The 13,302-nt window shown below is 35.5% G+C and overlaps 1 protein-coding gene across 1 annotated transcript in view; it reads left to right on the top strand.

Annotated features, from left to right (window-relative positions):
• Positions 1-13,302, top strand: part of LOC134536666 (26S proteasome regulatory subunit 8) — a 45,359-nt gene that overhangs the window by 29,961 nt on the left and 2,096 nt on the right. The gene's annotated exons all lie outside the window — the stretch shown is intronic.

Below are 13,302 nucleotides of genomic sequence, written 5' to 3'. Positions count from 1 at the left end.
AATTTCCATCACAATACCTGTGCATTCATGCTGCTTTCACTTTATTTCTTGTTTACGAGTATGAATATTTTTTGTTCGCGACGTAGGAGAACGACTACATCATTTTCTACTAATGGCAAAGGGTTGTACCCGCCTCTAACTTAGGTGAGTTTTTAACGTTTCAAATTTTAATGTTTTATTTGTTATTTGGATATTGTTGCGCAAGTAATAAGTAAACAAAAAAATACGTGAGTTCCTACTGTTCATCCTTTGTCCCGGTTTGTTTGGTCAGGTCAGTTACATTATAAATACTTTAAAACTAAACAACCATTAAAATTAATTGACATTATTTTTAATGTCAGCTTAGTTTGAAAGTATTTATAATGTAACTGACCTGACCTAATCGACCATTTTAATTAATTAGGCACTCACTAACACACTTCAAAATAAAAAATAAAAATTGCTACGGTCGAATGATTGTACAAATCTTGTATTGCAAAATAAGAACGGCGATATCTCCTAAAGTATAGGCCTGTGCGAATACCAGTTTTTCAATGCGAAGCGAAGTGCGAAGCGAATACTTACTATTCGTGCGAAGCCAAATCGAATAGTAAATATTTTTTTCTGCTGTAATTTTAAATACTGAATTTTGTTACTCTAAAAATTTTTTTACTGCACATATGTAGTTAAACAAGTGAAAACTAAATGCAAGTTGCATATTGGTAGGTAATTTTATTAAAATTAGTAATAGATTCAATATACTGACTATTCACAAATCCACATATTGCTACTGAAAGTAAAGGTAATCCTGTATTGCTTTTGCTTATAAAAATTACTGAATAGAAATTACAGATTCTTAAGCAACATTGAGTATAAGAATAATATAAGAAGCCAACATAATCCTCTAAAAAATTTTTTCACTTCCAAACTAAACAATACAACTGAAAATTTCAACATACTAATTTCTCACTGCAATTATTTATAGTGAAACACATGTACCTAACCTCATTACTTTTTGTATATTAGGAATAAAATTTAAGTAGCATAAATAAATAACACTCAAATGGAACAATAATAAATTAACTTGTAGCCTTGCAGTTGCAATTTAACAATTTTAAAAAAAAATACATTACATATTAAAAATTATAGCCATACATTACTCTGCTAATACTAGTTTTACATTGCCAAAATACACACGAGTATATTTTTAAAGGACATTACACAGTTTTCTTATGCTTCAAATTAGCATGTAAAAATACTAGCTGTTCCACATGTTCGGGCAAGAGACTTTCCCTACGGCTGCTGACCACATTTCCTGCAGAAGAAAAAAGTCTCTCTGACGATACCTGAGTTGCAGGAATACCCAGGTATTTAACAGCAATCTGTGCTAGGTGAGGATATTTGTTTCTGCCTTCAATTTTCCACCAGTGAAGGGAATCATCACCTCTGTTAAGACGTGGTTCTTTGAGGTATCTTCTCACTTCCTCCGATTCATCTATGTCGACTTGATTAGGAATAGAATCTAGGACACACCACAAACTTGATGCTGGACTCTGAGAGGATGTAGGTACATCTTGAGGTAACTTATTTTCTTTTGGCAATAGTCTGAGTGCAGAAATCAGTGTAGCCTGTGCTTCTGTGTCAGAAATTAACACACCCTTGAACCTTGGATCTATTAACATTGAAATGCGATTCACTGACTCCATAATAAAATTTTGGAATCTGGATTTCAAAAATTTTATTAACGCTCTTGCAAATGTTACTCCATCTTTCTTCTGGCGAATATGCAGCTCAAGGTTAGCCAACAAGCAGTGCAAAATTGGGATTACCATTGATGATGTAGCATATTTTTCCCCACTCATTTCATCAGTGGCCTCTGCAAGTGGTTTTAAAATCTCAACAATACCTTCTGCTTGCTTCCACTCTGACACAGAGAGCATTTCTGTACTGTTTGAATCTGCATGTTCGGCCACCATAGCAGGTCTTATCTGAATCAGCCGCTTCAGCATAGCAAACTCAGAATTCCAACGTGTGTCCACATTTTGGATAACCTCCAGTTTTTGTATGTTCATCTGTTCTTGAAGTTTGTGCAGTCGTTTCCTTGCAGAACTACTGCGTCGGTAATGACCAACAATAGCTCTTGCTTTGGAAAGGAGTGTTTGTGTACCTGCACATTCTTTCTTTGCATCTTCAATGGCTAATTGAAGCGAATGGGCAAAACAATTTCGGGCATTTTCATGAAATAGTGATGAACATGCTAATTTATAGTTTGCAGCATTGTCAGTGATGCAAAAAATGGGTATAGTGGCATTATCAACAGAAATACCCCAGTCACATAAAACTGATTTAATTGCTGTAGCAATGTTGACACTTGTGTGAGATTCCTGAACTACAATATTGCTCATGGCAAATGAAACCAGGGAAAAATCGGGCCTGAGGTAGTGGCACGTCAGACTGATGTAACTGTCATTGGAACGAGAAGTCCAGCCATCTGATGTTAATGATATGGCTGACAGTGATGGAAGGTCTGCAACAAGCATTGACTGAAGTGCCTGTTTAGTTTCTTCGTAGAGGGCCGGGACATAGTGTTCGGAAAATGTGGTCCGAGAAGGTACTTGGTAAGTTGGTGCTACGTGCCGGTTGGCCATCAGTTCTTTGAAACCTTGACCTTCTACGAAATCGTATGGCAACAACTCTGTTGCCAACATTTTTGTAATTTGTTTCGTAATGGACTGAGCTCTGGGGTCACTTGGTGGCATTTTTGTGGATTTCATTAATACTTGTGAAATGGTCGGCTGCTGCAAGCTTGTTTTAGTAGCTTGTTCGGGATTTGGTTTTAATGTTGAGGTCTCTTTCTTATCTTGCATCATGCGATGGTATAATGCTGCATGTTTAGCCTGCAAGTGATTTTGCAATGTAGTGGTTGTACCTGGAACCGAACCACAACATAAAGGTACTTTTATGTGTGGTGTGTGTATTAAAAAATAAATAATATATAGAGAAATTATTTTATATATATTTTGTTAATATGGTAGATAGCATGGTAGTTAACATGGTAGATAGTTAAACTTTAAGACGTTAAGAATAAATATGGACTTGTATAATTCGCTGCAATTTTCACTAAACATATAAAATAATACTCAAATTGAAATTAAAACAAAGAATGTTGTAATGTTATTCCAATATTGATTTAAAAATGCTCTTTACCGTTAACAGCCTAGTCTGGATAGTCAATCGAGTCTCAAACCTTCACCCAGCTTCCCCATAAAGTCTCAGCTTGTTTTATTTAAATACAGGCCTACACGTCCCTTTTCCTAACCTCTAAATCCATTCAAATTGTAAGTCAATAAATTTCCCATACATTATTTCTCCTTTTGAAATAATTGTATAAAGGCATTGGTTTGTAACGCCAGTCCACCTCGGCGAATTATATCCTATGTACACGCGTTTCATTTTCTCCAGACATTGTTTACAATAGGTTAGAGTAACTAAAACGGGACATCTAGGTTACAGTAATTAAAACTGTATATTTCCGTCAAGTTTGAATTAATAAACTTTCGGTTTGGACAGGTAGCACAATTTTTATTTAAAACAACTTTAGCATCGCAAAGTAATTTACCTCGTAGCGTTTTTAGTTTCACGTTACAGGAGTTGCACTTCGCAACGTCGTCGTTCCCTTTCGTGAAATAATGCCATACTTCACTCTTTCTTCTTTTGGGCGTATTTTCTGAGTTTAAATCAGACATAATCTCCGGTCCGCTAATTACCAGTATCTTTTCGTGGTTTTTAAAAACTTAACAAGCGCAGACCTCTCCCACGTTCTCAAAAACAAAAGCAAGTGAGAGCAAGTGTTCTGTTATTTACCGTTCAAAGGAACAAAGAAACGATTGTGTCAAGAAGCAATATCGATTGTTACAAAGTAAGGATCGATTGTTGACTCGCGCACGCTATTAGTCGATACGTAGTGGTTCGGCTACGAATTATTCTAAACATGCGAATATTTAACAAGAGTCTAGCGACAGCAATGCTACCTGCCTGCAACTGGCAGCAAATGCCGCACCGCTCACGCTCGTTCCGGGGCCGGCTGCAAATGCCGACGCTTGTTCCGGGGCCGCCGACGGCGTGCTCGGACGTTCAGCGAGCGCAATGATGTTAATGCAGGATCTGACGCTTTACTAAAGTATTTTCTATTTAGTTTACTAAGCTTCGTCAAACACCGACCAGTGTGGTGAAAAAACGTTATAAAGCATATTGTTTTCTAAAGTTTTATTTTAATAAATAGAATAATATTTAAAACATTACTTTAAAAGAAAGTTGAAACTTTAAACTATACTGAGAATGACTTACACAATTATGTAATTTTATTTGCACCAATTAACACAGACTTTACACCCTAACAAAAAACAAATTATTTACAAAAACTTTAACCCTATTTTGTCACTTATAAGCACAAAATAAATCAAAAATAATTGTAATATTAATAAAATATAAAGATAAAAATTTGAATTATTATATATATAATATTAGTTATACATGTAAATGCCACCCACTAAACACGTGGCTTCAATCATTAACAAAATATTATTCAACTATGTGCACCAAAATGAAGCTTACTGATGGTTATCCTAAACAAATGGATAGTTATAATTTGAGATATTTCGTCCTTAAAACAATAAGTATAATACTGAATAAGATTAATTCACTGTAAATGCTTAACAGAGTGTATAAATAATATGACAAATACTAACATACCACTGAACATTGTACAATTATTTAACTAATATAAGTTAAGTTTGACACTTCAAATGAAATATAAATGTTAGTTGTTGTGAAGTAATGATATTGCGATGTCTTGAATTTCTGTTTCATTTGGTTTCACGATTCCAGCGCGATGACTCACTTTTCTTCGTTTTGTAGAAAACAGTCTTCTCTGTGGCAATATATTTCGTTTGAGTTGCTCTCTTCCCGGAACGGCCTGCTGACTGTTTGAAAGGCATCCATTCTGCGAACGAACTGCAGCTAAAGTTGCTTTAATGGCTGCAGTGTGCCGTCTGATTACCTCAACCTCGCTTTGAGTGGAGATGCCTTTAATTATCTCGTGCATATCTTTTTCAAGTTTGACTTGTTCACAACTTATATTAAAGAAAGTACTACATTTTGTTTTGTTGAGTTCAGCAACTATATCTTCCTTTTCAGTAAATTCTAGTTCATTTTCTAAATGAATACATAAATTGCCATCGCTAGTGGAAGCACTCGCTTGAACATTTTCGGATGCAGTTGTTTCATGTTTTTTTTTCTTTTGACAAATCAGGTGGATATGCTTGCACATGTTCCATTTGATAGTGGAATCCACACACGTGCAAGTATATTTATGGATGCATGTGGCACATTCGGTACATACTAGTTTGCAAGGGCAGTCCAATCTGTTTTCTTTTACGTGATACAATTCTTTTACCTCAGATGCGGATGAAACTTTCCAGCCATTGTCCTCTTCGATAATCAAGTCCATGTTAAGAAGTAGACTCGCTCTATGCCTACTTCTTATATTTACAAGTTTACTGGTCACTTTGCCTTTAGTTAGAACAATTAGCCTGTCAAATAGCTTATCCCTAAGAAAGTTCATAATAGCAAAAATTGCTTTATCCAAACGTCGTCCAGACTTTCCTTGCAAATATATGTATTTTAAAGTTCTATGCATACGTTCTATATGCATGTTTGTATTGATGCCACTATTCAGCCTGAAACAATATGCCCATGACTGAATATTTTTTACGTAGTTCTCACTGAAATATGCCCCAAAATCAGCTGTGTCTGAATCTCTATTCAGTCGGTTTATTACAGCAGGGAGCATCATTTCAAATGCAGCAGGGTCCCTTTCTTGCAACAATGTTCGCAATAGTTTGTAGACTTCGGCCTGTTTCTCTCTACCGTTAACTTTTGACAAATTTTTCCGCCAGGCTCTGTAAACGTGCCAAGAGCAGTAAAGTCTCACAGTTGGTGGCTCCATTGTTAAAACCCATGCATTGAAGAATGAGTCAGCCATGTCAGACATAAAAACTTTGGGGCATATTATTCCAGCTTCTTTTTTTATGTACTCAAAAAAAATTGATAGTACATGTTGATCAGATCTATTCGATATCAGAAATGCGCAAGGAAAACCCTGCCTCATGTCATCTAAAACGAGTAATGTAATCAGTTCGAACCCGTAATTGTTAAGACCATGGGTACCATCGATACAAATGCAGTCACTGCCATATTTTTTCAATAAGTCACACTGAGCATTGTTCATAATAATTAAGACAAAATCATCATTTTTTAACTCGGGATGCAGTTCAGTGACTGTATTTTGAGGCTTGTAAAACAAAACACATGGCTTATCACTTGCACTTACCTCGTTAACCCACGCCTCCACGCTAGTCCCATCATCTCTGTGTCTCACAGAATCTGCACATAGGTTATAACACTGCTCGATATTATATAGGTCTTTTCTGGTTAGAAGGTGAATTCTTTCTAGTTTTGAATCAGATACTGAATCGCGTATCTTGTCTAGAATGGCATGGAATGGAATCTTATTGGCAAGGTCTGTTGCTAAATCACATCTTTCCGAATCGGAGAGATTGAGATGGCCTATGTCATTTTGATGACCTACATGTGTTGAAATGTAACTAATTTTACACATTCCACCTTCAGATTCTATTACTCGTATGCTTGCAGGACATGTCCCATTGATTTTATTACTGCCCTGAGTTTTAATGTGCCTCTGACCTGTACTTTTACACATGTAATAGCCCGAACGATGACATACAAAATAATGCCTAGTAGAATTGTCAGCACAATGTATTGAACCACGTTCTTTCACATACCTGGAAAATGTCTCTTTTTCAACATTTTGCTTCCATTTCACAAAATCTTCGAAAGAGGAAAACTCGAGATCTTGGGACTTGACACCAGCACTGTGTTCCGACTCCAGATGATCCAGAAATGACGTTTTCGTATTAGGTCTGAACTCACACAATGAGCACTTGAAACGGTTTGTGGTTTCCGCACTGTGAAATTTCCGTTCATGGTATCTTAAATTTCGAAAAAGATTATATTGCCTATCGCAACTTTTGCACTTGAATTCCAAATTTTTTTTCCTGTTAGAAACTACGTCATAAATTTTACCGGGTTTTTTCGTCAGTTCGTGTGGCTGAAGATTTGTGTGATATTTCCGTTCATGGAAGCTTAGATTTCGGAAATGACTAAATTTTTTATCGTAATTGTTGCACTTAAATTCACAATTATTTTTCTTGTTCTCTGAAAAAGATACGTCGTCAACTTTCCCGGGATGTTTCGTCCGCACGTGTTGGCGAAGACTTTTCTTATATTCATACCCTCTCCGCATTCTTCGCATACAAATTGATTACAGTTACTCATAGCTTAACACTCACTAAGCACGCACACTAAACAGTCTGTGTGGTTTTTTTATACTGGAGAGAAAAAACGTGCGCGTAAAAATAAAAAAACATCCACACTAAACAGTCTGTGTGGTTTTTTTATACTGGAGAGAAAAAACGCGCGCGTAAAAATAAAAAACATCCAGGGGGTAGGCGCTCCCGATCGGCCAACTTCGGAAAGGATCGGCATTTGCTGCCAGTTGCAGGCGGGTAGCATTGCTGTCGCTAGACTCTTGTAATATTTAAAATGTATTCGAATTGAAGCGAATATTAAATTATGATTCGAATCGATTCGCATTTGCGAAGCTTCGCACAGGCCTACTAAAGTATTTGTAATTTCTTATCTCCGCCGGGTTTAATGAAAAGAGGAAGTTAAAGTGCATAGAATAAACATATTTTCGGATTTTTAACATTTTTTTTTTTCGAAAATACCGCCCAACTACATATTTACCTTATATTTTTTTAAGAATTCATAAACAATAATGTTTTAACCTAACCTGAAAATATTAATATGTACTTTTTTTTTAGCTTAGAGATGTCGAAGAAAACTACTTTTAAGGAGAATTGGCTCAAGGAGCCACAGTTTCAGCTCATCAAACCCTCTGCTAAAAACATAAATTCTGCGTACTGCACTTTGTGCTACAAAAGTATTCAACTCAGCAATACGGGTCGAAGAGCTCTCACCAGCCATGTCGAAGGAAAAAACACATTTGCAATTCTGCCGTCAAAATAACACAAAATAAAAACCTTATTGTACCTCATCTTGAAATTTTTATATTACATTTAATCATTTATGCACGTTAATATTTATGGTATGTACTTCAAAAGAAAGTCAGGGAATTTTTCTCTTAAATTTCTGGAAAATAGGGAAAAGTCAGGGAATTCTAAGATAATATTTCTGTAGCAACCATGTTTATCTGAATCTTGAAACTGAACTTAGCCCTCCATGTTTTGTTGTATTTACACATATTTGGGTTTTATTGCGCTTACAATGGATATTTCACTGTACTGGCTTTGCATTTTTTTCCCGAGATATATTGCTACATGTTATCAGTTATTTGTAAAATGTTATGCAAATATTCATCATTAGAGATGGTGATTTATAGCATTTAAAATAATAACATTTAGCATTTTGAATTTGAAATATAGCATTTTGTAGCATTTTTAAAAAACAAGATTTAGCCAATTCTCTCATTTTACATTACCGAAGAAAAGTATATTTTTAAAAAGCATTAAATAATACACATATTAATTATTAACAACCACAGAAATAAAGATCTAGCACAACTACAAAGATAGCCTATCTTGGCAGGTTTCCAAACAACTTTTTAGCACTTATGAGTGCAATAATTTGAATACTTAAAATTACAATAAATATTTTTTAGCCGTGTTCATGGTCATAGTTGATGTAGAGTGCACAAATAATGTTATTGAAACTGGTTTTTTCAATTTTTTTTTTTTTCGTTTTTTCAATTTTTGCCTTCTTTTGGTTTTCGATCATGCCAGAAACTGTTGCTTGCCGTTTTACCGACTTTTTTTCTTCATCCGATTTCTCGGTGAATATATTTTTTTGCAGCCTGATGTCCCTCAGATTTAATGTGCTTTTCAAGTACATCTTTTTTTTTTCCACTCCAGACGGCGATTACATAAATTGCGCATTAAAATATTTGTATCACTTTCGTAGAACTGTTCACTTTTGTATTCATTTATGCAATCGCGAATGGAAATGACGTTTCGTCCCATTTTTACCACGAGAAATAACAGTATACAACACATTCACGAGTATGCACGTATTTGTAAACACACCACCTTCCACAGACTAGAGGTGGGTCGAAAAGTATCAACCTGATACTTTGTCACTGATACGCGCCTGTATCAGGAACGGCAAACGAGTACACTTGAAAAGTATCAGAGACTTTAGTATCAGTTCAGAATTCACCTGGAACAACATAAAGGCCAATGAGCGCAGTACCGGATCGCAGATGACGGTCACTTGGGCGGAGCTTGTGAAAGGGGAGGGAGCAGGAATGACGAATAAGGGATAAAGAAGGGAAAGAATGTAGGGGAGGAAGCGCAGGGGAAGGCGTTGAAGCCTTGAAGGAGAGGCGCAAAGCGATATTGTTACAAGCAGGGCTGCCACTCATGGGTTTTTCCACCCAGATCTGTGTTTTTCCAATGGTGTTTGGGTTTCTGGGTTTTTAAATAATGAATTCCAACAATTCTAGGTTTTTTATAATTTTAATTATTTTCATACCGAAAACAATAATAAAGGTAGTAGCTACTGTATCTGTTGCAATATCTGTTTGATAAATGCAAACAAGTCTATGTGTTTCACACACAAAAATACATATAAACACAAAACTAGTTTTCAAGAAGCTAAGTCGAATATTAAATTAGACACATTCTTCAAAGAGGCTTGCAGAACACAAAACCAATGCAACAATTAACCTTCAAACCAACCTTGTAGAATCAGACTCTGAATAAAGACTAATGTACATGATGCAGTTTTATAAAAACAATTACCGGTTTAAAGAATGCAGTGAGGGTGTTTGTTTTGTCATGTATATATTTGTAGGTTTTTTTATGATATGTGCTGGTCCAAAAATTACTTATACAGCCATTTTGCTGCAGTGTAATTTTCTTGTATTGGTTGTATTTAACCGTTTTCAGTCTTGTAAGGTAATTAATTGTTTTATATTAAAACCAGTTATGTTTATATTTTTGAATTAGTACGCAAACATTTTCAACGATAGCATTTTAGACGCATCTGGGTTTTTTACCCATGTGTCTGGGTTTTTTTGTAGGTTATCTAGGTTTTTCATGAATTAAAGAGTGGCAGCCCTGGTTACAAGTCGTTTTGTTTATTGTCCTACTTCAAAGTACGCTCAATGCGCAGTGCGTGCACCGTCTCGTTCAATAATAAAACTAATGAAATTTTAATATTAAAAAGTACATTAATACAAGATATAATATTTATATTTGTGCACCTAACAGCTATGAAAATGCAAATAAATTCTCAGTTGACACTATAATAACAGATGTAATCAACATATGGACTTTCTTTTTTCGAAAACAATTAGTAACTAGTGTTTTTATATATTAAAAATTCACGATTTTATCAAAAATAAAAAATAAAAAAACAGATAGGTACATTAGTGAGCATACTATATCAATGTTTTTTCAAATGTTTCTTCAGATTAGTCGATGATTTATAACTCCGTTTTTGTTTACACAAATTACAATTAGCAAACTCATTATTTTCCGTGAAAAAATTCCACACAAATGAAGTCTTTTTCGTGCACTTATCCATTCCTTACTAACTACAAAGCATGACAGCCCGCAACATGGTGATACACGGCCAGGACGAACTGCAGTGAATGTTGAACTGATTGATACTGGTTGTATCAGGCGGGCATGAGAGTATCAGAGGTAGAGAATTACCGGGCGTGATAAATAATGTATCAGATTCTCCTTCCGGTCGCACAGTCTGCGTACGCGGAGCTTTGTTGCCTCCTGGGACCGTCTGATACAGAAGTATCAGAGACTTGTACCATGGTACAATGCTGTATCAGTATCAGGTTGGGACAGATACCGAAAATTGCTGTAACAACCCACCTCTACCACAGACTACACAAAAACGCGGCTTTCACGTGAAATACAGCCAGAAAATGGGAATTGTTAGCGCGGCGAAGCAGAGATGTCGCAATATGGCGGCCTAAAAACTTGTACTCTGCAAGATGACGGACACTCTTCCAGTTAGTTGTTCTTTGCTTTGTTTACAATCGCGAGGCACGGATGGCCATTTTTCATTCAATATTTACGAACAATAGTGTTGTGAATGACGTGACAATAAGATACTTGTGCTGAATACGCCATAAAATGATGGTTTCTTTTGATACTGAACTGAAACGAAATACAATGTGTAAATAAATTGTGTAGAGTGAAGACGAATCTACGTTTTTTACCTTGATATCGCATTTATCTCGGAATAGTCTAGATTTCGCATTTTATAGCGGAAAAAATATAATTTAGCATATTTTCGCATCTATTTCGCGAAAACGAAAAATCACCATCCCTATTCATCATGTAAATTTTAGCCTAGCTATTAGTGTCTGCACCCTCTGTAAGCTGTTTCCTGTGTTTCTGTAGCTTGGTAATTTGTACAACTTTATTTTCAATAGTCCAATTATCAAAATATTCCTTCCAAAGATAAGGAATCAGCGAGATAAACAGGGTGGGTAAAGCGGAGCTTTAAGGCAAATGCTGGAATGGCTGTTACCTGAAGGCCGTGCAAGTTTCCCTAGCACATGTTTGTTGTGTGTCCAGCCCTAGCCCCCGGAGTTGGTGGGGCTTGAGGCTGCAGTCAGGCGAATATTCAGTAACTGTGTTTTGGTAACATCTAAAACTAAAACATGCACCGCAAATATTTCTGAAATTAACAGGTCAATTGATGTGATATTTTCACATAATATAATCTAAACAAAGATGCATACTTGCAGTTCATATCCATATTTTAATAATTATTAGATATTAGAGTTATTTAGTGAAAAATGTTTCAATTAAACAATGCCAAGTGACATAAAAAAAAATAAAGCTATATTATACATGAATGTACCAGTGGTGTAATTTTCTGGATTCTAGTGTCTAGTAGTTAACGAGTTATTGTAAACTAACCATTTAACATGCCTACATTTATCTGCTCATTTTAACTACTTATTTAGCAGTACAGCGAAACCCTGTTAAAATGTTTCTCAAGGTATTTATAAATGTATACTTATTAACTGAGAAAACTTATTAAAAATGAAAAACTGTGTCTAATTATAATACAGGGAAATATTCAATGGGAGAGGGTAAATACCCCCTTTCACAAATCCTAAAAAAAAAATTTAATTCTATCGTTTCCCCCCCCCCCCCCCTCCTCCAAAATGAAATTCTGTGTACACCTCTGGTGCAAAATTTCTTAAGCTTTTTTTGCAAGAAAGTATTTTTTTTTTTATTAACAATAAACTCATGCTTACATTTTGTACCTCATGTATATTTTTTACCACCTTTACCTGAATATAAGGCAATGATTTTTACCTAAACTCTTGAAACTAACAGTGGGGGTCACATTATAATCGCAAACTTGTATCTTGTCGTTGGAAACAGCGTAGTTGAAGAAGATCTGCTCCGCCTGCAACCTGCATCACTTATACCACTTTAGACTGTTATTAGTTATTGCCTCCTAAACTCTGCACAGGTGTGAGATATGAGAGGATGACACATGGAATGTGGAATGAGGGAGAGGGGCAAAGGGTTCCTTCTGCTTTTCTTCACCATGGCTGGCGAAGGCTCCTTCTTTGTCATCCTCCCAGTTGACTACTGCATTCCTCACTTTCTGAGCAGCTGCTTTTCAACTACAGTCATAGAACACAATTTGTTTTCTTTAACTGCCCGTAGTGTTTGAAAAGAGGCTGTGTAAATACCTCTACTGACGAAAGAGGTGCCAGAAAAGGTTTAGTAAAATATGGAATAAATTTTCTAATTTAAATAATTTCAAGTTTCAAGGACTTGAATTGTGATTTCCCCTACGTAAAATAGTTTTCATAAACTCATAATCAAAAAGTCAGAGTCACGTTATATTTGGTTAAATACTGTATATTTCTTCAAAAACAGAATAGTTAATAAACAAGTTCAGAGAATTCTGAAGAATAGTAAATAGAAAACCATTTCAATAGAAACATAGAATTTCAAAATCTTACATGATTTAATTCAAAAATTTGGAGCCAAAAAACATCTTAATAAATTGGAGTATACTAGTTCTAAATAAGCAGTTAAATGGAGCAGATATGTTAGATCATGTTAAGATAACTCATCAACTGCTTGCTCTATGATTCTGCAAAGACAC

This window comes from Bacillus rossius, chromosome 11 (assembly GCF_032445375.1).
Source record: "Bacillus rossius redtenbacheri isolate Brsri chromosome 11, Brsri_v3, whole genome shotgun sequence".
Classification (NCBI taxonomy): domain Eukaryota; kingdom Metazoa; phylum Arthropoda; class Insecta; order Phasmatodea; family Bacillidae; genus Bacillus; species Bacillus rossius.
This window is presented reverse-complemented; position numbering and strand designations above follow the sequence as displayed.